The following is a 27,539-nucleotide window of genomic DNA, read 5'->3' as shown; positions in this document are numbered from 1 at the left end:
CTCATGTGGAAGTTTATAGTAGAGCACACTTGCAAATATTGTCTCTATGTTTAGCATAGGTTATCCTGAGCGGTTCCAGAGTGGAGGCAGGGCTTGTGCTGGAGAGAGTTAGGCATGAGGAGCTTGGCTGATTGTGGCTGGTAGGAATAACTCCTGGGTGGCTGTTACTTGCCCTCTGAGCAGATTAGCTTTGAAGTAAAGAACTACTATTTTCAATTCAAGGTTCTCACAAAATCAACAAGTAGGTAAAGTTGTATGTATGATTTGAAATCCTAGAGCACTGTGACACTGCCATGGCAACAGGCATGGCACCCAGCTTCCATGTACCTTCTAGGGCATCACATCCTGCTGGACTCCAGTGTCTCCATAAACTGGCTGCAGGAAATATGGTTTCTACAGAGAAAAATCTTCAGAAAAACCAGCTACCTGAGAAACCATCTGAGCTAGCTAGAAGCAAAACATAATTGACACAAGCAACACCTTGATACACAAATGGCGTGTCTGACAAGAGATGGGCTCCTAAGCAGTCCAGACATGTCACTTTTGTGTGTCTCACTGTCAGGAACTTCTCCTCGAGGTGACTACATCTTGATAATTGTTTTGTTAAACCCAGACTGATTTTCACAGAAGCAGATAAATAACAGAAACCAGGCAGTTATTGGTGTCTATGGCACTCACTGGATATGTGGGTGTTCAATTCTGCTCTCCACTAGCCATTGTTTTCTGTTCCTGTCACTCTGGGAAGCACCTGTGAAGAATTGTGTCACTGCCTCAGCATAATGGTACATGTCTACTGTCAGAAACATGCACATCTATCTTTTAAATTAGGTGGCCATGAAGCAGCAGGTTTGATTCTAAAAGACTGAGTGGAGATCCTCCTTTCCTTCCTCCCTCCCTCCTTTCCTTCCTCCCTCCCTCCTTTCCTTCCTTCCTTCCTTCCTTCCTTCCTTCCTTCCTGCCTGCCTTGCCTGCCTTCCTTGCCTGCCTTCCTTGCCTGCCTTCCTGCCTTCCTGCCTGTCTTCCTGCCTTGCCTGCCTTCCTGCCTTGCCTGTCTTCCTGCCTTTCCCAGCTTTCTTGCCTTCCTTGCCTGCCTTCCTGCCTGCCTTCCTGCCTGCCCACCTTCCAGCCTTCCCTCCTTCCTTCCTTCCTTCCATCCTCCTGCCCACACTCCTTTTGTTTTTAAAGGCACACACAAAAACTTCTGGAAATGTCTATAAATGCTAATTCAAATGTATTTTTTTTAAATGCAAGAAACCACTCACTGTATGTTCTATCACAGAAAAAGGACATAATAATAATCTGTTGTAAATTTTGAGATAAAGAATAAACTACACACCATGGACATGACTTTTTTACTTCTCATATTATTCAGGTCCTTTCAGATGCTTTTAGAATGTGTATAAATTCACTCCAACTATAATAACTATGCATACTTCTTAGCTTTCATCATGTTACTTAAAATTTCATTTTATTTACCATTAACAAAATGAACAACATTTGAACACCTTAACAGTCTTTCTTACGTTCTCATTTCTTTCTGAAAAACAAACATGGATATTGATAATCAAAAGCCATTATAGGCTTCCATTTCTGGAATCACATTACACCACTATAAATTAATTCTGCATTTTGCCTAGAAGGAATAAGCAACATTAACCCAGTCCACACAATTGATTCAGTGTCACTCTAACCAAGGCATAGACATCCTTCTGCAGACTATATCTGTTCCTGTTCATTCAGATAGTTAATCCATAGCAGGTCAAGATTGTGACTTGCCAAGAACATATGAAATGTCCTAACTGTGGACAGTAAAGTTGCTCTTCTGTGAGTGCAGAGGTCCACATCTGGAAGGAAGCAGTGCTGTACAATGGGATGAAGGGAGACTAGGGCATGGTTAGCAAATTTGTGGCTGTGAGGTCCCCCAACTCTTACAACACTGGGAAGCAGGTGGGGAAGGAGACCTGCTGTTCTGTTGCTTTCCTCAGACAGTGCAGCAGTGCCCACCTTGCCATGGGGGAGACAGGGAGCTGATTGCAAAAGTTCTGCCAAGAGTAAATCACCACAGCACCCCAGGCATGACACCAATTGGCACTGACCATTGCACAGTGTGTACAGCGCTGTACCAGTGGCAAACCCAATCCCTTCAGCTGGATTTCCTGTCCCTTCTCACTACAGATGCTCCAACTTAACTAAACCAACATGTATATTACTTCAGTGAAGTTTTTTCTATTTATATGGAGCCCAGTGTTCTCCACTTGGCACCGTATGAGTTTGTTCCCATTTCATGAAGCCAGCACCTAAATAATCTGTAAACCAGCATTGTAACTTCCCTGCTCTTTGGCATGTATTTCAAAGTCACACTACACAGATTTAAGGCTGGTGTATGGTAAAGAGATTAAATTTTCAAGTGCCAACTCATCACATCAGGTTGACTCAACTCCCACTGTGTTGCTGAATTTACTTGAACCATTTATTATGGGTGTGGGGCTAAGGGGAGTCTAAGAAAAGTGGTTTCTTTACCAAGACAGCAAATAAGGAAATACATGTCTTAAAGTGCAAACTCTTATATCTGAAAAATTGGGCATTGTGCCTTGTGTGATGTATGCCCTGTCTGAAAATTACATAACTATGAATGTAAACTATGTATGTGTGTGTGTATTTGTGGTTTTATTACAGGAAGCTCAGAGTGAGACCTGGGAGAGCTGGACACCCATGGAATCTGCCAGGTGGAAATAATGTTCGTAATATTTCCTGTTGAAGTTAGTAAACTACAAGAGTGCCAGGAGCTCATTAATGTGCCATTCTCAGACTGCATTCTGTGAAGACAGGGACAAAGACCTGCGCTTCTGTAAATGTGCTCCTTTCTTAAAGTAATGGCCCATAGGATGGGACCAGCCTTGTAACAGCTCAAGTCACCATTTCTGGGGATCACTGGAAACTTTCAACTCATTTTCATACTAGAAGCTTAAGGGATAAAAGCCCCATTAACCCAACCCTCCATCCCCTGCCTTCTCCTGCTAACAGCTTACTGTTAGGTCAGGAAGAGATGATTAAAATTGTGGAGGTCCTCTGCTCCCCACTGGAAATACTGTGCTTAGCCAGAGGATGTCATATAGGGCTTTGACTGAGGAAAGCTGCCAGTCAGGTTTGCATTCATAACTTGCAGATACTGAAGACACATGTGCTAACAGATACTCCAGCTCCTGCTATATCATTTACAGTATTTGCAAACAATGACATATAATGCAGGTATATCCTGATCCTTCATTAATCAGGAAAAAACAACATTAGAGGAAGCACTGGGGGCCCAGCTCTGCTTTCCAACGTGTACGCACCTTAACCCCCATTAATTTCAGATGCAGTCACATGTGTGTATCCTGAGGGGGTGATTGCATCCTACATCAGCTACAAGTGACCGAGAAAGGGAAAATAACTGGCCTGATACTGGTCATTTGGACAATGTGTATTTGATGTGTCAGACTCGTTCCAACCTTCCAGTTACCAGATGTCCGTAAAAATTCATAGCAGGCTATTAAATTTAGCAGATCCCGTCTTAATTAGATTAGCTTCTGCTCAGCATGACAGCAGAGTATTTCACTGATGGAGGATTTATAAAGGTTTCTGGTGGGAATTCTTTATGGAAGATGTAGTCTTTTATCCAATGGGATTTACAAATGGAGAGGGGGGAGGGAGGAGAGAAAGCCCTGATAAGGACACACAAACATTGTCATGGCATGTTAAAACATAAATGGGAGCTTTTATTTTATGGATGTTCTCTTTTTATTTCTCTTTTGCAATACGGGCAGGCGGTGTGAGCGTTTTTTGTGTCCTTGCATTATCAGGCCCAGCTAACATAATGGCATACGGGTGGTGGAAAACTACAAGCAAATTCTTGTTGTCAAATTCCCTCCTAAAACTAGCACCAAAGGAGTACTCAATGTTCAGTTGCCTGTCAGGTCATGAGTTATTTTTTCACCTACAGGAAACAGAACTGTACAGTTTGTCTTGGGCTGGTTTTATGTGCTATAATCCAGCATCTATCCATCTATTGCCCTTCTTTCTTTAAGGTCACTGGAAAAAAAAAGACACAAAAAACCCCCCCCCAACAACAAAAAAACCCACTTTCTTACTAATTCTGCCTCTGTCCCAGTACCAATAATTTTCTGGTTTTCTCTGCAAGGTTTTTATGGAAGATATATACTGTTAATGGTGACACTGGTGTCAGTAACAGAACGTGAGCAGCAGCAATGCCTGCGCTCTATTCCCAGAGTGTAGATAACTTCATAAAGAAAAAAGGTGGGTGGAGGGGAGGGGAGATCTGGATAATTTTTCTTGTCATTTGATTTCACCACTGAAAAGGTCACTCCCTGTAAGAAGAGACTGTCTTCTCTCTGAGATGTCTGAGGGAGGAGCAGGAATGGCAGAGCCAAAATGGGGGGGACCCTTGCTACCACGCAGCTTTTGTGAGGTGGCAGAGCAGCCCTTCTGAGCACAAGGGCATGCAACGCCCAGAGTATGCATGCTGGCAGCTGATAAAAACAGAAAGGGTCCATCCCTTGCTCACGCTGCGGGCTGATAGCATTCACATCATACACCGTTTGTTACTAGGCAACTGATTAAATATACGTGCTGGTCCTTCAAGCAGTGCTTGCAATTAATTAACCAAACCATTTTCATTTTGACTGTCTTCCGTCCTCCCCTCCCCACCACCAACCACCTTCCCAAATGCTGACATCTGACACAAGTGAGAGGGATTTTATGCTCCTCCTGACCTGTGGTGGAATAAAACAAAGAATGGAATCTTTGCATAGTGGATGTGGTCTACACCTGGGCAGTGGACACTTCTGAGCATCACTGGTGGGTCCAGATAGCAGTGGGCACAAGGAACAGACATTTTGCTTTGCTTTGCTTTGCCAAGGTCAATGTAAACTGAACTGTGAAAACCACAGGGCAAAGTCCAAAAGAAGTTCTGCTGGCAAATCTATTTGAAGTGCAGTTGTATTGAAGGATGGAGGTTGGGTCTTTTTTCTTGGTTTTGAAATTGGGATTCCTTATCCCATTCTCAAATTTAAAACCACTTGTACCATTTGCATGTGTACATATACAACCACATGTATAAATACAAGTGATAAGTACATATACAACCACATGTGATAAATACAAGTATTTATAAAGCTACTAATATATATTAGTGGTGCTAAAGCCCAGATGTCACCAACTCTAACTGCACACTCATCTGTCATAGCTGTTATGCTGGGACCCCAAAACCAGGCAGTCACTGCACCACTGAGCTCACAGTCTCTAAATAGCAATGACAGGCAAAGTGGAAGAACGGATCTAGACATCAAAGGTTGTTCAAGGTCATACAGGGGGTCAGTAGCAGGGCTGGGAATAGAAAATGGCTTTTGTTTTTGAGATCATATTTTCTAATAAAAAAGAAAAAAAATCAGTGAGTCATCTCACCCCAAATCCTCCCTCTAATTTTGTAATACAGTTGTCATATTAAACTTGTATGAAATAGACTGGAATTACACATGGAAAATGGGTAACTACAAGGATCCTGGAAGATCTGACTGTTCCTATTACACTTGATCAAATGCAACTGTCAGCTGCTTTGGCAGAGATCACCTTTGATGATTAAAAGGAGAGGACTACATTACAAGAGGGTTTGAGCATGAAACCACTTGCTGCAATCCACAATTAAACAGGAGAGGCTATTGTTCTGTTTCTGACTGGGAACAGAGTTACAAATTTATTGGAGTTCACAGGCTTGCTGCAGAGCTTGTCTTTAACAAAATTGTAGCCCCATTCTGTATCAGAGCTTCCTACCCCGCTCAAAACCTCCAGTGCATTAAAGAAGCAATTTAGGGTTTATTTGAAGGGGGAAAAATAGAATGTCGAGTTGGGTTTCTTTCTTCCTTCCTCCCACTGGCTTTCTGCTGAGGAGGGCGGGATTTGAATCAGCAGATTCTCAATGGCACTGTCGCCTATCAGAGCTGGTATAGATTCACTAGACATGGGTAAGAAGCAAATAATGAAGCACAGACTAACTGACAATTTAAGGGGTTTTTTTAACACACTGGCCAGCAGCTGATTTGGTGTGAACCATCTGTGGATCCACGCTGCTTTATGCTGCCTGTGCCTTTGAGTCAGAACTGGAACGGTTCTTCTGAAAAAAGCACTCTTTCGGTTTTTGACTCTTTTAAATGAGTCACGGCCATTTTCCACTCCTGATGGGACTCAGCTACCTTGGCCTGCTTTGCTTTGACTCTGGCCTGTCATTTTTTTGGCCTGTACTCCATTCTGAATAAAGAATGGCTTGTGGCTTTTACCAGCCTTGCATGAGCTGGGTAAATCTGCATGGTGGCAAAAGCAGCCCCTCAGCTGCCACCCTGTCTGCCACACATTCTCACAGCCTGTGGTGGTGACAATCGGCACAAGTTGTCCATTATGAGATTACGTCCCTCTTCTCCAAAACTGGCTGGTTGCTTTCAGCAGTCCTGGTGAGCGGTGCACTCCTCCTCTTTAACTTTCACTGTGGCTTTGCTGACCTTTGAATGAGAAAAACATTAGTAAAGAGCAATTTTATGCCCTCATAAAGAGTTACATGTTACTAGGCACTAATGGAAGAAAAACCAACCAGGCCAAAAGATCTCAGCCTCTCAGCCTCCTGCCACTGCTTTCTTTAATGGTGCTGCTGCATTGTTAATATACTTTGGACTCATCAATGGCTGCAAATCCCACCCAGATGATGTTACGATGTTTCATGGTGCCAGTATGGGCCCTGCTCCTCAGCCCTGCTAATCCACAGGGGTGGAGGGAGAAAGTCAGAGAACACCTGTATTTCTTGCAGGTTTCTGCATGCTGCTCCTTTCCTCTTATCCCTATAATGATTTGTATTTAATTGACTTGTAATTACACCCACTTTTCTTTTTTTTTCCCTTCTAGCTCATCTTGGTTTTTCCATACCCATATATGGTTGGTCACTAGCCTCAATTTTTTTCCACCACAATGAGACAATAAATCCTGTGGGGCTGGACAGGAAACCCAGCTTGCCAAAAAGAGGCAGGATGAATATTTCCTAGAGACAGCTAGAAGTTTGAGTGAGTATTGTCCATACAGCATATTTCAAGGAGTGCCCAGGGCAAGCCTGGGAAAAGTTTTATGTCTACAACAGTATTTCTTTCTGGAAAAACAGATTTTAAAAAAAGCCCACTGTGTATTTTTTGCTCCTTTTATGTGTGTGGAATCCATGATACACAGAAGTTGGTTCATCTCAAAACTTCAGCTAGGACCTGTTTTTTTATAGGCAGAAGATAATCACATAGAAATGCCTCCTTAGAAAATGTGCATTTGCTGTCTCTTCAGCTAGATGTGTGCATATTCCTCAAGTTGGAAACAACTTCTGGGATCTTGCTGCTCCAAACACCTTCATTAAAAACACTGAGGAAGTTTTATTAATACTTTCTTGGGCTTCCAAGCATGTCTAGGCTCATTCATGTTTATGCTTCACTGCAAACACTGGTGAACTCTCTGATCACACGTTCCACCCAACTTCTTGTTCCTTTAAACGCAGCAGAGATCCCGAGACACTGGGATATTGTAACAAAACTTAGATGAACTCAATAAAATGGTGGTAGATGGCATGCTAATGACACAGTGACTACTCTGCATGTTCTGTATGAAAATATTGTGGATCCCTTTTGAAGCCATTCTTTCTGTAAGACTCCTGTAGTATTTGTAGCCTAGAAAATCCACTCCAGGTATTGCAAAACTATTACCTTGCAGTAAGAATATGATGAGGTTCAGACACAACACTATCTTACTCTGCATGCAATGGCATTGCTTTGCATCCTGGAAAAGTGGCGTGAAATTCCCATACTTGAGAAGGCACTGCTTTCAAATATGAAGAAGGAGTTACCATTGTTGCTGCTGTTCAGGTTCAGGTGTAAGTTCAGGGAGAGCACTAAGAAGCAGAATTGTTGGTGCCCTTTTATAGCTGGCTACATTAATCACTATGTCATTCAAATTAAGTCACTGACATAGGAGCTGGTTTGTGAACATCAGGAAAAGAACTGAATCTTTGGTCATCAGTACATGGGCAAATAAAATTCCCAGATATACACAAGTCTGAGAGTACAGCATCACTCAACTGTGCTCTTTTGCTTGCACACACGCAGCCACACTCCTAAAGGGCTTGCCAGTGCAGTGTAGTGTTGAATTATACAGGCTAACTCTACAGGCTAGCTCTACAGGAATTAGCTTGGGGACTGGAGTAAGTCTAACAGCAGTAGCAGGATACATTAGCTTGCTTGGCTGAGTTAGCCTGTCTGGCGACCACTATGATTAGAAGGCTTCTAGGATTAGATTGCTGGATCTAAGTCATGAAAGCTACCTTGGGTCTTTCAGCATGATACGGTGAATCGTCACCCTCTCATCCCTCAACCCCCACCCAGCCCAGAGCACTTTGCAGGACACAGGCTACACCTACTTAGATTCAAGATCTGGATTCTTAAGGGAATGAACTGGCCCAGCTTCACCATGGACGTCAGTGCCATAGCTACGCTGATTTACACTGACAGACTCCTGGCTGAGATGTTTCACTCTGTCAGTTGTACTTACCATGCTCTGCCAATGTGGGGGGGCTAGTCATACTCTTTTTCCTTTTAATGATGATTCCGCTGCAGTTGTCTTTTTTTGCTTGTTGCGGTTAAGGCCAACAGGCACTATTATGGTCTTCTAGCTTGGTCTTGCAATGATTTTAGCTTTAAGGGATAATTTTGAATAGCACTGCAGAAGCAGTAGCAGCTTCCTTACACTGCCAGACGTCAAGGCTCAATCCCTCAGTCTGCTTCCCCCATGTTTCAACCTGCAGAGTGTTATGCTAATTTTGCTTGCAGCTTCAAGTCAGCTGAATTTCCGGCTGGCTTCAACTTAAGCTGTTTTTATTTCAAATAAGGTAAATTACCCGCTTCAGCCCAGGGCTCGGTTTCCAAGCTTCCGTTCTGCCGGTTTTCAGGCTTCACTTCCAGCAGCTCTGCATAATCCCTGCAGAAGGCATGTCCTCCGCTCCTCCTGTGCCAGGGACATGCTGCTTTGTTTGGCTGCTCCCAGGGCTGGAATCCTCCTCTTCCTCTTCCCTCTGCTCTCAGGACTTTTGGTCTGAAATCAACAGAAGCTATTTTTAACCTTTATTTAAGAGACTTCTGCTAAGAGCAGCTTGCCAGTCCCTAGAGCCTCCTCCCTGTTTGTCTCCAGACTTTGCTCCAGAAGCTCCCACTGCAGAAATGGAAAGTGTGCTTGACAGTCATCTCCATTACCAGCTACAATTATGCAGTACACCTGATGGGGCTGAGAGCTCCCTAGCAGGCCCATGGTTGCCAGCTTGCCTTTCCTGAGGCTTACAGGGCTTGTGAAAAATTCAGTAGTAACAAGACTGTGACAGTGTGAAGGTAATCCTAATCGGAGACTGTAGGAGAAAGTAAAACCAGGAGCATCTGTGGAGGCAAACCTTGGTGGTTTGCCATGGAACCCCAGTGTACGCAGTCAGACTCCTCTCGCCATGGAGAGAGAGGACCATGGGGAGGTCAACAGCTCTTAGATCTCCAGCCACCATAGCTCACTGCAGTACACTGACTGTGTGTGTGTGTGTCAGCCGCCATGCACTTCCTAATACATCAGAGAGGTCAGCCATCTCTGCCATTGTGCCTAAAAAGCCCGAGACAGTTTCTCTCTAAAGGGATTACATTGAAATAAAAAATCCAGACAGGTGAAGGAAAACAAAATACAGAGAGATGAGGTGGCTTACTTGTGGCCACATGGCAGATCAAAGCTGAGATATCAGTCTCCCTCACTACACTGATCCCCTTAAGTGTCATGGCCCTATGGAGCAGGTTAGTGTATGCTCCTGCTTCAAAAACTTCAGGAAACCAAATATAAACCCAGAAGAAAACTGCATGAGGCATCATATTATAGCATAAAGGAATAGCATTTCTTTTCTTGCTTTGTGGAAAGCTGAAATTTTATGTGCTGTGTGTTGGCATTTCCTGTGATATTGCCACAGGCACAGGACCCAGATTGTTCAGGAGCACATTAAATACTGCTTCATAGATATAACTTTGGACAGGAATCTGTTTTATGCATATGGGATGGACAGGCAAACCATCATCTGAGAGATTGTTAGAATCCACAAAATATTATCGAGGTGCTCTGCAGAAATCTCCACCCAATAAGGGTAATCCAGCCCCCATTTCTCTATGATTTATTCAAAAGTATCCATTTTGGTGTTATTTTATCCCTATTTTACAATACTTACATTTGTCTTGTTTTGCCCTTCATATGTGCAGACAGTTCATTTAGGAACACAGGATAATTGCTATTGTGGTGGACTGATCCTGTCCAGCAGCCAAGTTCCCACACAGCTGCTTACTCACCCTTGCCCCCACAGCAGGATGGGGGACAGAAGAGGAAAAGCAAAACTGAGAAAGCTTGTTTAATTGGTGAAGAAAAGAGAAAAGGAAAACTGTGCACAAACAGTCACTATGCCCCACAAGCAGAATAGTCAGTCTCCAAGCACTGGACACTTTGGAAGCCAAAAAGCTCCTTGCTCTTTTTCTATCCCCGTTTTCATTGCTGAGCATGACAGTATATGGTGTGCAGCACCCCTTTAGCCAGTTCAGGTCAGCTATCATGACCACGTCCCCTCCCAACTGCTTGTTCACCTCTTACCTATTTGTTCCAGGAAGGGGGACAGAGTGGAAAAAAGAGAAATCCTTGATGCTGTGCAGGCACTGTTCAGCAACAGCTTAAACATTAGTGTACTGTGAACACTGTTTTAGACACAAACCCGAAGCACAGCACCATTGGGACTGCTATGAAGAAAGTCAACTCCATCCCAGACAGAAAAAGCACAGGTACCTTTTAAAAGATACCCTGCTTCAGAGAAGGTTATAACTGTCTCTGAATCAATAGATAGGGGGGATTATACAGGAAACATAGGATTCATAGGCGCCTCCAGAGAATGGTCTCTTGGATATGGGTTTGCCTCCTTTCACTACCAACGCCAAGCTTTTCATTTCAATACCAAGCTTTTAGATAGCTGAAGTGAATTGAGATGACCCTTATTCTTCAGTGCTTAGCCATGAGACCTTCTCCTGTTCTCTGTCAGTTGTTATGCTATACCTAAGTGGTTGTTATCTGTCCCACAACAGGTTTCATGCAGCTTATAATTTTACCTTTAAATACAGTAACTAATTTTACATCTCCCTTTCTCATATTTCTCCTCAGAACTGAATCCCAGAGGTTAAAACCATATATTTTCTTGTAGGAGTGTGTATTTTTACTGAGTAAGCCTTTTGGATGCTTCTTGGCCAGGGATCCTACCTTCTCAAATGTAGAGCGCAGCTTCTTTGCCTTTTGTTAAAAGTAACCAAAAACCTGTGATTGAGCAAAAGCTCTGAACTGTGATAAATGTCACCCCCAAATAAATATTGATTTTTAAGTGTCAATTCTTAATAACCATAGCTGTCAAAGCCCAATAAACCAAATTACAGTGCAATAAAAGATATTTCACTACTCTAGTTTAAATATGTGCCGAAGCTTTTATTGTGTAACATGGAAAGACAGAGATTCTACACGGCCTTCTTGGTACAAGAGAGATATTTATTAAATTTATGTGATATATATTGTACTAATATAGCCATGTGTGTTGCATTTCAGGCATAGTTTACTTCTTTTGCTTTTCTGTCTGTTTTTAATGAACTTTTAGTGCTGTTTTCTTCATGTCAGCTTCGAAATGGCTCTCCTCACACAGGTGTGTCTGCCTTTCTGCTTTCACTGTGGCCTTTGAACTAGTCAGTCATTTCTAACCAGTTTGAAAGCAAAAATATCTCAGATACACTAATTTTACAGAAGTTTAATAAAACCAGGTAGCTTTTAGTGGCCTGCTGACAGGAAACACTGCATTATAAGCTAATCTTTCCTAAACAACAGCTAATCCACATGCAAGAGGGCTGCCCTGGCTACCTTTCTCTCAGAAAAGATTTGTCTGGAGTCTCTGATTTCCAGGCTCCAGAGAACCTAAGCATAAGGAGCAGAGCCAGAAGAAACCCAGCCTTGTCAGACCTTTCGGCAGCTCCTTTCGTTGTTTCTCCTTTGAGCAGGGTGGGCTGACCTTGAACGTGATGGCCAAGGCAAAAACAGGTCATGCCATCTCCTAATACGAAATCACAGGATTGCAATCTTTTCTTTATTGGCTTTTTTAAAAAAACTTTTTCATACGTTTTTGAAAAAGACTTATGCTTTCTCAATCACCACTGCATGGTCAGGAGTCAGTTTCCTTGAGTTGACTGTACAGGTGCCTGAAAGGTGGTTGTAGTCAGGTGGGGGTCAGTCTCTTTTTCCAGGCAACAACTGACAGAACAAGAGGACACAGTCTTAAGCTGTGCCAAGTGAAATTTAGGTTGGATGTTAGGAAAAAAGTTTTTCACTGAAAGAGTGATAAAGTTCTGGAATCATCTGCCCAGGGAGGTGGTAGAGTCACCATCCCTGGATGTGTTTAAAAAAAGACTGGATGTGGCACTTGGTACCATGGTTTAGTTGAGGTGGTGTTAGGGCATGGGTTGGACTTGGTGATCTTGAAGGTCTCTTCCAACCTGGTGATTCCGTGATTCTGTGATTCTGTGATGTATTTGGGGATATTTAAAAGAAATTCAAAACCTACCCACACACATAAGTAGTTTGTAGTGTTCTTTACAAAATGTTCTTCTCCTGTGTGTGTTTAATTTCATCCACTATCTCAGTTTTCTTAATTTTTTCATCCTCTGCAATTTCTCATGACACAAGCTTTGTCACCTTTGCTTTTCACTGTGGTCTTCAAATCATTAATATCCCAGGCACATGTCATATTTTTAATCTCTGGGGCATCCTACATGGAAGCCCTTTCCATGCTGAGATGGACCATTTGTTCCTCCTCTTTGTTTCCGTTCTCTCAGCTGTGGGCTTTTTTCTCCCCCTATCCATGCAGGACTTTACCTCTCACCTCGTGGCTACTAAGTTTCCTTTATAGCCTCTTCTCAGGAACTTTATCAAAAGCCTTTTGAAGGTCTAAATAAAATACAGACAATGGTTTTCCTTTATCCACTGTTTTGTTAACTCTTTTAAAGGTCCTGAAGAGGTTTGAGGTTTCTTCTAAGACAGAGGTCATGCTGGTTTGTCCCTACCATATCACCCTCATCTACTGTTCCTGCTTTATAAGAATGTCTAATGACTCCCCTGCACCAGGAGTGTGCTGCTTAAGAACAGAAAGCAGAGGGAGTTACTTGTCTGTGGAGACTTTTCCTTACAGCCTTCTAGCTGGTTGGTTTATGCAGCCTTTAAGCCCTGAGGTAAGGAAACAGGAAAACAGATTAATAGACATAGCAATCTCCCCCAAGATACTTCTAGATAAACACAGCCTTGGGCATTTAGAAAGTCGGATTTATTACACCTTAAAAGAGGTTCCTGAAAACCACGGCTGTTTTATTTTAAAGTATGCAGCCAAAGGCATGCACTTCTTTAATCTCTGCCACTCTTTCCTGATAGACAACCAAAAGCATAGGTCCCAGGGTTTAGAAACAGTTGTGTATAAACTGGAAACAACCTCAGCAAGCCTTTAGAACAATGAAGATCTCTTTGGGGGCACTGAAGTGGATTTGAACTAAAGCCAAAACACATTTCCAGTGCACAAGCGGTACAGAAACAGACACAAATGCACAATTGATATTGGTAGGGTAATATAATTGCCAACATTTTCCTGGAAAAATGAGAATGCAGACAGTGATGTTTGAAGGTAGGTGGTTTTTTATGCTCAAAACAGCACTGAAGAGCAAACTCAGGCCTCAGTGTTTGGCTGGCGCTGGAAGTCTGGGATTCCCAGCTGTGACTGTTGTTGCCTGCAAAGTGGCATTACCAGTGTACTCACTTCTCATCACTGGTTGAATGCATCCCAAGATCCCAACTCCTACCTGCACTGTACTGTTGGTGGGTGTGTTGCATATGCCCAGGTCAGTTGCATACGCCCCGCTCAGTTTAAGTATTTACTTTTGGGAACAATGGAAATTTTTCATTCATGTTATCTGGGCTAAAAGTCTTTGAAAAGGTGGCTTTGTCATTCAGCATTCATCTCTATCTCCACAAAGGCAGGAACATGTATTTGTTGATTTGCTTTTGACATGCGAAGGAAAGACTCACTAGTCCTATCCTCATCTTGTAATATTTTTCCCCCTGAGTGATCCCATTCCCTCCCTTCCCTCAGTTCCCAACAAGCAGGTAAGTACTGTAATTGGAAATGTTCTGACTCCTCAAAAGGCTCCCTTCTCTTAGAGTTTGTGGTCTATAGTATTTTTTACCAAGATATAGGTAAGAAGCATCCACCACCATGGGCTTATGCTAGAAGGGACTAATTTATACCATTTTCCATGCCAGGTTTATAATTTACTAATAAAACTCTGTAAGTTTCTTTTGTGGACCCTCTGACTTTTGTTGCTCCTTTTTGACCATAAGCATTTGTGAATTTTGGGTGCTCCCTTCCCCTTAAGGGTGGGACACCACAAAGGGTCTTTCTTACTTGCTAAATGTGTTACTTTTTGTTACTTGCAAAAAGAAGGACTAAACTCAGGTCTATTTGATGCCATGATAGTCTGGATTTTTTTAAAATACTCCAATGTCATTGAGAGGGATCTCAGTTCTGAAAGGAACTGCTGGTCCCTCTGGAGATGCTGAGGACTGCTGGAGAACTATAAACCCAGCACTGTTCATAGTCATAACTGCTAAAACCAGTACACTAGTTCTTGGACTGGACCACACTGGTCTGGGGGTTATAAGATTCCCTTTTCTTCAAGCTGGTTCCTGCCTCAGATACATCCACCTGTACATGTACAGGACACCCACATATGTACCCACATATGCAGGAAAAAATTTGCTGATAATGTGGAATTGGGTCTAGCACTTAATATTTTTTCTTCCCTTCCAGTGCATCTTCACAAGCCTCCCTGGATACTCCTCGTCCCCAGCATTTGGATTTGTCTTTTTCTGCACTGCCTGAAGCACAGTTTGCTCACGCTTAGGTGATTTACTAAAGGCTGCATAACCGCTTGGAAATATGCAAGGCTGTTTTTGGCAGTGCTGGTGTAGATATTTCAGTGCCCTGCCTCAGATTGATAGCGCTGCGCAGCGAAGAGAAGGCAGCTCTGGAAAACGTTTTGAGTTCAAAAGGAAGAAGAATCTTTTTAATCATGCAGGCTCTCAGGAAACCCAAGACTCAGTGGGACAGTTTCCTCACAGTTGGGACTGTCCCAGAAAATCAGTGGCATTTGAAAGCAAGATCACAGCCAAGGAAAGTGCTGCAGTGATGGAGAGGGCCCCAGCCAGTGTGAGTGAAATGGCTACTGCCTCTCCTGCCGCCAACAACTGGCAGGGAGACTTGGGGTTCAGTATTGCAGAAAGAACAGCATATTTAGCAATGTCACCTTTTCTATTTGAAATATCTGTGAGAGTTTGGATCATATAAGCAGCTTTTAAAATGAGTGTGGCACAAGGAACTATTTCAAGTCTCCTCAGATTATATAGAGGGCCTGATCCGGCAATTTCTTGCTTTCTTTCTTTTTCTCCTCTCCCTAAAGATACATATCCTGACTGACTCCTATGAGATTAATTCAAACAGAGCAACTGCTGGATTAGACCTTAATCCCTTTTCCATCCATTTAAATCATCGTGAATGGCGAGGGATTGCCGTGTGTTTCAGGGCTGGCCTAAGATTCATTTTATTCTGGCATATTGTTGCTGTTTTGCATCTGTTTTCTGTCCTTTTTTTTTTTTTTTTTTTGGTAAATTCTCTGGCTTCAGTTGTATTTGTAACTTGCGATCTTACCAATACGGTCTGGCAATGACATTTGTCTTGAGGGGATCACTTTTCCCCGGTCTTCCTCTGCAACAGCCAGTTGATTCTTATGAAACATCCCTCTCCCATCCGCCGGGCTCTGCTCTGCAGCTTCATGGGGTGTGAACTTTGAAAGGCTCAGCTCAGATTATCCACACTTATACTGTTTTTTTCCAGCAGTACTCCCTCCCCCCAACTAGTCACTAGCTGCCATACAGTTAAGATGACAGCGCTGCCCAAATAGCAGAGGGTGGGCTACTACACAGAAACCTCTTTGATATAGGAGTTCCCTCAAGGGAAGCGGCGGTCACCTCCCAGCCACCAAACTCTTGTCAATCTGGGAATCAAGTTCAACAGGAAGCACCTCTCTGCACAGCCTGAACTGCGGCGGCGGGAGGAGCACACGGTGACCAACGCAGTGACCAACTCCGCCCTTGCAGTGCGAGCAGTCCCGCTCCGTACGGCCCCGGTTCTGCCTCTGCGCAGGGACGGACCCCCGGTCGGGACGGGGGGGAGGCGGCAGGCGGTGCGGGAGGGTTTCGGAGCGCGGTGCGGGGCCCGGGCCGGTGGCGGTGCCCTCAGGGCCGCGCTGCCCAGGGAGCGGCCGGGGCAGGGCGGCGGCGGGGCCGGGCCCGCCTGCCCGAACGCGGGGTCGTGACGCCCTCTAGTGGGGACGGCGCGGCGCGGCCGGGCGGGCAGCGGGCAGCGGGGCCCGGCCGGGCCGAGGCCGCCGTGGGGAGGCCGTGGGCGCAGGCTCCGCTGGAGGTGGCTGTGTCCGTGTGGCTGTGGGCAGAGATTTGGGTGTGGTGCGGGCTCGGGTGTGGGTGCCAATAGGGCTGAGCGAACGCCGCCACCTCCCAGCCCAGAGAGCCACCTCGTGTTTTAGCCCTGCGGATAATCCAGTGCCCTGTTGCTCTCGGCCCCCACAGCCTCTTGAAGCCCCTTGGGTGGGGAGTGGGGATTTGCGTAATTTAAGAGGAAACGACTTGGCCGTCCCTGTTCCCGGAGATGTAAAGCAGCCCGTGGCAGCACTCAGTGAGAGCCCAAGCCCCAGCAGGCGAGCCAGACTGGACTGATGCCTCCAGGAACATCAGGCGCATTGTACAGGTGCATCAGGCACTAGAGGGAGGGTCTGCCCTGGCCTTCTTATTCTGCCAGGCTGGAGTGCCACATGGCATGAGAGTGGGATAGAGTCATAGACTCGTTTAGGTTGGAAAGGACTTTAAGATCATCAAGTCCAACAGTTAACACAGCACTGCAGAGTCCACCACTAGACCTTGTCCCCAAGTGCCACATCTACACGTCTTTACAATTCCTCCAGGGATGGGAACTCCACTAGTTCCCTGGGCAGCCTGTTCCAATGCTTGACAACCCTTTCAGCGAGGAATTTTTTCCTAATATCCAATCTAAATCCAATAATAAATCTAATAATAAACCTAAAAATAAATCAAATAGGTGCCACCAATAGCCAGGTGGCAGCAGCTTAGTGAGAGCATATACCGTCATTTTCTCTCTCCTTTTCTCACACTTGCCCTGCCTAGCCTTGGTGTGCTTTTGTTTTGCTGCACCCTGCTTTTGTCTTCTTGTGTCCTCCTGAAGATGCCTTCCTATTAAAAGCTGAAAGATTTGAAATGATGGTTGACCTGAAAATTTTAGCTGGTTCAGGTGTGCTTCTTGTGTCTTACTGAGCTAAGTTTGCTCATGCTTAAACACAGTTTTGCATCAACTGGATCAGGAGGAACCACCTATGTGTCACTGTTAGGGATAACTAGAATAGATTTCTTTTTTGGGGGCTTTAGAAAAAGACTGATGTGTTGGCTCTTCCAGCCACATGCAGGAGGTACTTGTGGAATTCAGAGCTGAAAGCCTTTCTAGCAACAAGCTCCTGAAGTAGGGAGGGTGCTCTTTGCTATCTGGCGTCAAACATGTTTTGAAAGTGTTGTTTGCTCATTGTCATTGGTGCCAGCCCAGATCTCTGTTTGCCAGTGCTGGTGGTTTGGCATCACTGATCTAGAGTGAGATCAAACAAGGGGGAATACGGAGCCAGAGCCTCAGTTTATTTACCCTAGTGTGAGTGCATGGAGAAATGCCAGTGTTAAATGTAGGTAAGCAAATACATAATCTGTCACTTAGACTCATTTTGACACTTGGTAAGAATAACTTACAAAGCATCCTATTGGACTACAGTAAAAAAGCAAAGACTGTCTGCATCTACTTTATCCATACGCTTCTTACTAAGGAGAAAGTTTGTAATCTAATCAATTAGCAAAATGAAACATGAATGTTGCCTAGCTCCATATCCCTGTCACCCAGTGTAACTTGTATCTCTATAATTTCCCTTCTGTGGAATGTGTTCATCCCTTCAGCATGAAGAATAACAACTAGTATATGAAATACTTTAATTCTCTTAAATTAGTTGTGTCAAGTAGAGATTGAAGGTAACCAAAATACCATCTCAAAATACATTTTAATACACCAACTGAAGCATTGAACAATATAGAACAGCCAAAGACTGTACATGTGTTTTCAATACTCTTTTATTATGCAGAAGATTTTTCAGTTGTTGTTACATGCTGACGGTATTCTTAGTAGCGTGACACAATTGATTTTTTTTCTCCTGGGGAACATATATGGGGGCAAACAAGCAACTCAGTCCATCAGGAAAGCTGGGAGCACTGATCTTTTGTTCCTGATGAGTGTGGTCAAGGCATATTTCACAATTTCTGGTTTATATGTGTAGCTGGGGCTCTGTGTTTCCAAAGCCAAAATGATTGAGGTAACTGGAGTTGTTCTGTTCAAAATTATTATTTTTAAAAAAAAATTTTTATGAAAGAAGTAGTAGAACTAGTTTTAGCTTGTATCTGTAAACCGGTCTCTTAGTGTAAATTTGAAGGTATGTCCTGTACAGTCTGCTGTGGGAAACTGACATCTGTGTTTGCAAGTAGGCAAACATTATTTAACCCTCAGATAATGCTGTGTTTAAATGATTTAAGTAGTTTGTTTAGTTATTCATGTTTTTTCTGCTGAGTTTCACAGATAGTCTATTGAATGAATTTGCTACCAGCTATTGAAACAGTAGCATTTAAGTAAATATCACACAGTATTTTCAGAAGGCTATTTTCTGTTTCAAAAGTCTAAATATTGAAGCAGAGACTTGATTCAAAATGTCTCATTTAGCTAATCAAGGAAAAGAAATATCTGCTCTCTGTCTACTATTCCGAGTTTCAGCATTCTTTTGACTAGTCTTGCAATGAATTGCTGTGGACAACAAATAATTCAGACAATAATTTCAAAGGAATAACTGAGAAACTCACAACAATGTTTGCGGATAAGAAAAGGACTTTTTAATTGAGTAAGTTATTCACTGTCAGCTACTCACTCAGCCACTACTGTGCAGTATCTCTTCTTCATGTGGAGCTTTGGAGAACATTAGCACCTCACTCCTATCCCTACAGGATAAATATGGCTTGTTGCATGTCAGACCAGTGGTTAGGTAAGACATCTACAGTAAATGGTTTCCAGGATTTTCCTTCTAGGCCAACAGTTAGTAAACAACCTTTCAAAATGCTGTGAAAATGGTTCCATTTTCCTTTGGCCCCTGGATAAAAAGTAGCAGGAGCCCTGTGATTCACTGTGTCTCGTCCTCAGTTCTTCTGAAGATGAAGTCCAGGGTTAGAAACCAGTTTCTTTTGGATTTCCTTCATGGTTGAAATTTGTTAACAAGAACTTGATTACTGCAGTGGAAGTAACTTGGGAAGTAATGGCTACTTCTGGCTATTTGCTGAAGCAATCAATTGCACTAATAGTGTAGCTGCCACCCCCTGCTGCTACTTGAGGTGTTCCTCCAATTTCAATAGCATTTCCCCCTGTAGAGTGAAGGATCTTGCAACAAAAGGCATTGCATGATCCTGGTATTTTATCAGGCTGTGGTTGGGTGACAATAGCTTTGTTGCACCTCAAACAGGCTCCATGGGGTATTTACAACCTTCCTCAACTTCAGAACTGAATTGTAGCTACCTGCACATATCCCTGACTCCTTGCTTGGTCTGGTCTGCCCTGTTTGTGTATGTCAGGAGCATGTTGAATACTATTGTGCGAGGTTGTGGCAAGTGCCATTGTCAGTTGAAGGTAACAAATCATGCTTACATTTTTAGGAGTGTGATCAGAGACCACAGGCAGAAACAAGACTATATTTTTATGAGAAGTGTGCAAATATGAAATACAAAGTCTTGCTGTGGTACAATGGCTGTAAGCAAATAGTAGTTGGTTCAAATGAAGGGCAGGGTGATGGTAATCAAAGTAACTTTTTATTTTAATGCATGTCTTTCAGTTGGCTAATCCTATGCACATTTTTGTTCAATTATGTTTCATTTCCTCCTTCCTTATATTCTGCAGATATTGTGTAGCATGAATTTTTACATTTCTGTCTCACCTTTCAGGCGCTGCCAAAGGCAAATGACCTTCATCCCAGCATTTTTCCATGATGAGGAAAAACCTTTGCCTGGAATTGGAGAAGAGAAAAAACTGAAATGAACAGCTCACTGTGACCATGCAGCTTGAGTCACTTGAACCATGTCAGATGGGAGACTATTCTTAGTGGTCTTTCTGTGCAGTCAGCTTATCTTCCAAGGAGTAGCAAACCTTTTTTTTGGGTGGGTGCTTCACCTTTCACCAGGAGATTTGCTTGGCCTCTTTTGCTGCTCTAACGCACTTGTTCCCTCATGTTTTTTGTATATTATCTGTGCCAGTAAAAGTACTGGATTTCACAGAATGAAGACAGTCAAACAAGGTAATCACTGAGGCTTTTATCAGTCAGTTCCTCAAAATTAAACTGAGCAACATTTATCTGGGAAAACATAGCATTGCTCTGCCTGGCGAATTTCCATTACTCTTGCATAATGTGGATACATTTGGCATAGACATACCATGAGGTTCAAGTCTCGGGAAAGGATGCCAAGTAGTCACATCTGCTGGCTTGGGTGCCAGAGCAAACACTCCGCGTTGCCTGAGTCAGGGCTTATGCTTCTTTTGGAGTTCAGAAGAATAGTGGAGGGAAAATTATCTGCGTAAAGGAATTTCAGCTGAATGTTTATGTAGCTCTCAGATTTCTTTGTGCTGCTCTGAGGTCTCAGCACTGATTATCACCTAGATAACTGTTCCCCCAACACCAGGATGGCTCTTTCAAGATCAGTGAGACAATATGCTGGGAAAGCACTAGGCTGATAATTTAATGTGACTTTTATGAGACAAAGATGTGGAATTCTGTGTTGTATTACTTGCAAGATCCCACCTATTTGTAAGTCATGCTGCGTGCAAGTGATTGCTCAGACATCCAAAGAAGTTAAATTTCCTCCTAGTCCCAAGAATACTGCCACAGTGGGAGGAAATGCTGGTAGATTGCTCTCATTCACAATTGCCTTGTTAAGTTCATGTACACTTATCCCAAGGAAAACTAGGTTGTTTTTTTTTTATTTCTTCCTTGGGAACCAGAAATGGAGACAACCAATCATTCATCAATTAAATCCCCCATTTGATTTCATAACTCCTGAGAAATGGCTTGCCTTACAGATAGTATCAACATGTTCCAAGGCTAAGTGGCGGCTCACGTATGTCCTGAATGAAAAAGTATAATTACACACTTCAGTATGATAAACTTGGTGCAAACAGTTGACATTGAGAGAGCAGCTGTTTTCTTTGCCAATGGAAGTAAAAGATATACAGTGAGAGGGTTTAAAAGGTCAATACAAAACTTATACACCTCCTGTGCCAACAGCAACAACAAAAAAATGTGCAGGTGTAAGGCTGGAGTAAAGGTAAGGCTGGGGAAGATGTCACAGTTCAAAACTAAGTATGCAAGATTCTCACAACTATTCAAGGTGTGTGTATCAGAGATTACTTTTGATTACTCAGATAAGTTGTACTTCTGTAGGCCCTCTGAAAACATAAGCAGCTGTAGGAGAGATACCAGGTAGATACTACCCAGAATCACTTCACTATGGCAGGGCTGCCTTAAGATGATAATTTTACAAGAATGAAATAGAGCATGCACCACATCACAAGCAGCAGCATCATGTAGATTTTGAGGGGGAGAGTCAAGGAATATTTGAGATGTTTTCCCTTAGGAGGACTTCCCTAGAACATTTTGTGGATCTTAATCTGCAGTTTTACTTCTTCAGACCTACTTCTGCAACATTTCCTTTATCAGTTAAAGGCACAGATGTTCATGAAGCTTGAATTTCAGAATGACAAGCACACATTTTTCTTAAGCAGCCTGAAATAGGTATGTCCAAGTGTTCCTGGCAAAAATGGCTGAGTAGCCTTGGAACTGAAAATGAACAGTACCATCTGAGTTAGACATATCTAGCAACTTCTGTGTGAGCTGGATTTAACACTCAGAGAACACATTTTGGCAGTGACACATGGGGTTTGTGTCTCATTCAAAAATAATAATTAATTCATTCGGATATTTGGTGGCATACTTTACTACAAGCAAGCATAGATTCCATCCATATGATACATCATTTGCGCAGATGTTATTCTTCACTTCAAAAGGGAAGTTCAGCCAGTGTCTTCTGTGGGATATACTTTATTATGACTCTCTTCAGCAGAGATCAGCACAGATATGTGATAAACAGAGGCATTTGCCTGTTTAATTTAGGCTTTGTCTGAACTAAAGGAGGGGACAGACATGGTCAGTGCTTAGAGACAGATGCAGCCCAGTCTTGGTGGGTGTGAAGAGGAACAGTGCATGTCCTATCATGGTAACCTTGGCTGTGCTTGGAGCTTTAAGTAGAGCTAATGGAGGGGGATATGTTACTTGTCTGAATTTCTGTGCTTATTTCTCAGCAAGCAGATCTGCAGATACTGGCAGGAGTTTACTCTCTTTGGCTGACTTCTTCCAAGACTCAAGAATGTGATCTGGATCTGAAGCATTGGAGCTTCCTCCTGAAGTGATATACATGGTTTTTAATGCACTGCTGAAACCTGAATAAACTGTTTAAAGAAAAGTTTGTGTACTAGTCCTCAGTAGCCAAGTTAAGTTTGCAATGAGTTCAGATCAGGCTGCTCGGGGCTTCATCTGGTTAGGTCTTGAAAACTTCAAAGAATGGAGGCTGCACAACTGCTTCAATTTCATGGAGAAAGGACACTTGCAATAGTTCAGTTTGCCACCATCAAAGGTAGGAGCTCCACACACCTTCAGCCAGTCTACTCCCTCTTCCTGACAACTGTGGAGTTTCCTCTTCATTACTGAGATTGTAGATTGTCAAGATGCTTTATCACAGGAAACAGATTCAGTAAAGCAGACTAGAGGTGCAAAGAGAATTGTGGGCAGTTTTAGAATCAAAATCCTAAATACCAAAGCTGCACCACTGAATTGTGCCACCACACCTGGGGACAGCTGAACCTAGCAATCCAACTGCTTGTGTCATGATTTTAAAAGTCTCTAGATGTTAGCATGAGGTATTGTGGACTGTGTTTAGAAACCTGGAGTATTCTGTCCATTCCAACAAGGTTCCACCTTTCTCATGTCCTGCAGAAACCCTGCAAATCTTCATACTTGCAAATGATCTTTAAAATTGAAATTTTGTTTTAATCCAGCAACAATGATGGTACTTTGTACTTACTGTATTTTGTTTCACTAAATAGGATTTAAGCTATTTCTCATATGCAGAATTGCTACAAGTGGTTTACCAGACAGAAGCCACTTACGGCAGGACTATTTTATGGCATGGATACTTGTGGAGAAAGGGCAAACACAATCCACTTGCAAAGCTCCATTCTAACAATAATCTTTCAGTAAGATACATTGTAAAAGAGTGGCCCTAAAAGCAAAAGCCCCCACGTGGACAGTCCCTCAATCATTTCTCTGCATCAGCCTCCTGAGTATGCCATCCTGACTGACCATAGGGAAGTAAGTGATTTATAACTAAAATGAAGCCTGCGATGACTAAAGATCTACATGAGACTGGTGAGTTTATTTGCTGAATTACTATGCAAATTTAACAATTAAATCTTCTTTCAGCTCCTAAGGGAATAAGGGGGATTACTAAAGAGAAGGAATTTGACATGTTTGGAAAAAAAAAAAAAGATATTAAATTGGAAGGATTCTCTGCAGTTGATCAGTTCTGCCCTGCACAGCAGGCATCACAGCAGTTAGTAGGAGTTACTACAGAGATTTCCAGGAAGGTTTGTACAAAGCAGGGAAAATACAATGAGGAAATATGAAACCCCCACTGCATAAATCAACTTTTATTTGTTTGTCTGTTTGCAAAACTGAACTATGAATTTATCTTCAAGACCTCAAGTGAACTCCACACTTCTTGCTTCTGTATTCAACCAACTCAAAATAACCAGATAACTTCAGAAAAGAAAAAAATAAGTCAACCAAGAAACAACAACCCTCTTTGGTTTGACTGATCTGAGCCTTTCTAAACTTATTTATTTATTTATTTATTTATTTTCATTATCCCCACTTTCTAAGGTTGGTAGTTTGAACAAGAGACTTCTGTTTTGACAGCCTGTCTCCTGGGTACCCCACTGAAAAGGCCAAAGCTCCCAGTGAAGCAGCAGTAGCTGCCTTTAAACAGGAGCTGAGCACTTCTTGCTTTCCTGTGCTGCATGCAAATGGAGACGCTCAGTGTTACCATCTCGGCCAAGCTTCCCCCTAATGTGCCTTCTGCATGGCAATGGCCACTACAAGTGATCATCCACTGTGTCTGTGAGTGTGTTAATGTCCCTGACCCTGGTGCGCTGATCACTCGCGGCGGCAGGGGACTCGTCATCTGTACAAACAGCGTTTGCAGAGCCCGCAGCCTCCTGGCTGTACGTGACAGAGAGCTCTGCTTTATGCTCTGCATGTTCAGCAGGGCTCAGTGAAGGGCAGCTGCCCCTTCCATGCTCATAAGTAACACTTCCACGACAACACCTTCGGCTCATTAGTTTTGTTTGTTTCTTTATAGAATGGCAGTATATTTTCTAGGTTTTTTAAAGTGTGTTAAAGAATGGGCCATCATATCTGTTACTAAGCTACCCACGGGGTAATTCAGGAAAAGGCTGAAGGCTTTAAAAACAGAGGAGAGATGATCACACAGCAGAAACTATATTTACTTCATCAACCCCCACCTCACCACCTGATCCTCTGCTGCAGTGCTAGTACCAGAGCCCAATACATACATTCGTAGTCACACATGCATGAAAATGTGTTTAATAAAGTGAGAAACTCAAAACCCCAAATTGTCAAAAATCTCAGGCAAAGGTAGTCAAAATGCTGCCCTCTTCTACCTTGCTGTTTGTTCATTTCTTTGATGGAGGAAAACGTGATGCTGCCTTCCCACTGCCACGGGGAAACCAAGTAGCCCATTAGTCCCAGAAGAGTCAGAGGGGGATGGACTCATGTGGGAATGGGAAGCAGGTGGATTATAAGGGTGTTTGTGAAAGTCGATGTTTGAGTTGACATGTGTAGAGATTTTCCCAGGGCCACGCAGCAGCTCTGGGCTGCCAAGGCGCAAGCCACGATTCACACGTCAGTTTTGACCTGGCTGTGTCCCCCCCAGTCAGGGATTTGAAGCTGTAAAATCTATGCCAGTATGAGATTTCAGTGCCATAGCTTGGGAAAAACTCATAGTCAGTTGGCACCATGAAACATGCCCAAAACTGACACCCTAGAAGCAAAGAAACTACAGAAACAGAAATGTGAAATCTCCATTTTGTAATGTAAAATCCTTTGCTGATTGCCCCCTCCTCCCCCCCCTCAAAAAAAGAAATCTTATCATTGTCTATGAAAGTTTACTTTCCTCCCTAAACCTCACAAAATCTGATTAAATCTTTAAATCTAACCAAAGATTTGTGATAAATTTCACAACACAAGTATTTCAAAGCACTTCTGTGTGGAAGATCATGCATGTGCAGTGGATATTCCCATATTTTTGTTCCTTTTTGCTAAGTCTGAATGGCTCTTTTTTGCTCCTGCTATAAAGACTACACCCTAATTGAAGCATGTGGGCATAGATGAGGAACAGCAGCAAAATTGGTTTTCTATTTTCTACACATATCTACCCGCAGTGAGTACGGCTACCTCTGATTGCTGCTATGAGCCATGCACGTGAGCAGCAGTCAGGCAGATGGAGCAGGGATAAGGATCCATACAACAGAAAACACAGTAGTATTGGTGCAGGGGTGAAGAAGGACAGAGGCAGCAGTGCACCTCATCTAGCCCTCAGGTAAGAGAGAGAGGAAAGGTTGAACAATATGCTGCTCCCTCAAAAGTTACTGAGAGCAGAAGGGGGAGAGAAAATAAGGGTCTGACCCCTGGTTAAAAAAAACCAAAACCACAAAGAAGAGAAAATGTCACCTTCAGGGAGGAGGTGGTTCTGGAAGTGCTGATTCAGGTATAGTCTGAACCAGGGCAGAGAGATATTGAAATGAAAAGGCTCCTGTTTACTTTAAAAAACTGCTGTGCAATGATTATCTACTTGGGTCTCTGCCACTTTCTTCCCAGCAGTTTCTCCCTCCTATAACCTGGTGTTTCTTATTTGCAGTGGCAGTTTGGCTCACAAGCTTCTACCCCAGCCAGCTTTCACAGTAGTCACAAATCCTCCACTGCTCCTGCCTTTTGCTGACAGCATTTTCTGCAGTAAATATCACTGGTAGCTCAACTTTAAAGCCCACAAGATGTGGCATGCATCAGGTCACACTTCCTTTGTTGTCTATTCACCAGTGTTCTCCATGTCAGGATGGGAATAAGAAGAAAAGACACAAATTGTGACTGAGGTATGCTAAGCCTTCAATGCCTACTTGCTATAAGCCAGAATGCCCATCCCTTAGTTTCATAAGCATTAGCTTAACTCACAAAATTAGGTAAAAGGAAAAAAATTACACCCTGAGGCAAATTTTCTCATTCAAGTTAAACATTTGTCTCTTGAACAGCAGGGTCTATGAAGGAAACGCTGATACAACCTTAACCTTGGCAGCACAGGCACTGGGGCTGTGTTAATCAATGTTAAGAGCAGAATCAGTGCTTCAAGCATTAGTAAGAATCCCCGAGATCTTTGCATAGAGTGGTACAAAAAAAGCAAAAACAAGTCACAGCTCAACAAAAAAGGCTTAGAAATTTTCCTTCCTCTGCTGAGGTTCAAAGGCTTCTTTCTCTATCTCTGATATGAAAACAATATGAAAATAAAATGTCATTTATGCACAGTCTTAAAGCTGATGATAAGTCCTATCTGCATGCAGATCTTGACAGCTTCGGGCCAGAAGAAAGTAGCCACACACGTTACTACACATGTAGAAGCTGTGTGCATGTGGCAGAACAGTTGGGACAGGGACAGCCTGTTACTAGGAAGCAGATATGCTGAGTTTCAGGTTCATGTTACCAGGAGACTTGAAAAAGTTGAAACTGAGCCTAACCAGGCTGCCAATGGCCTCTAATGAAAATTTCCATTTGGAAAGGCTTGATGTTGACTTGGCATGACACCAAAGAAGCAGCCTGCTGCAAAATTTTACACCAATTGTATTTCTCCTAATTAAACCCTGTCTGACCTCAGCATTAAGAAACAATTTGTTTCAGGATATAACCAGCACACATAAGCAATTACATTCTGTTTGCCCTATTAACATTATTTGG

The 27,539-nt window shown here is 43.0% G+C and overlaps 1 long non-coding RNA gene across 1 annotated transcript; it reads left to right on the top strand.

Annotated features, from left to right (window-relative positions):
- The first annotated feature begins 16,049 nt into the window (after nucleotides 1-16,049).
- LOC125322361 lies at nucleotides 16,050-22,913 on the top strand. Its single transcript, XR_007201964.1, has 3 exons — nucleotides 16,050-16,415; nucleotides 20,356-20,568; nucleotides 22,763-22,913. It is a non-coding gene; the product is annotated as an uncharacterized LOC125322361 (long non-coding RNA).
- Nucleotides 22,914-27,539: the final 4,626 nt, after the last annotated feature.

This window comes from Corvus hawaiiensis, chromosome 3 (assembly GCF_020740725.1).
Source record: "Corvus hawaiiensis isolate bCorHaw1 chromosome 3, bCorHaw1.pri.cur, whole genome shotgun sequence".
Lineage (NCBI taxonomy): Eukaryota > Metazoa > Chordata > Aves > Passeriformes > Corvidae > Corvus > Corvus hawaiiensis.
Note: the sequence above shows the minus strand (reverse complement) of the source record. Positions and strands in the feature narration are given on the sequence as shown.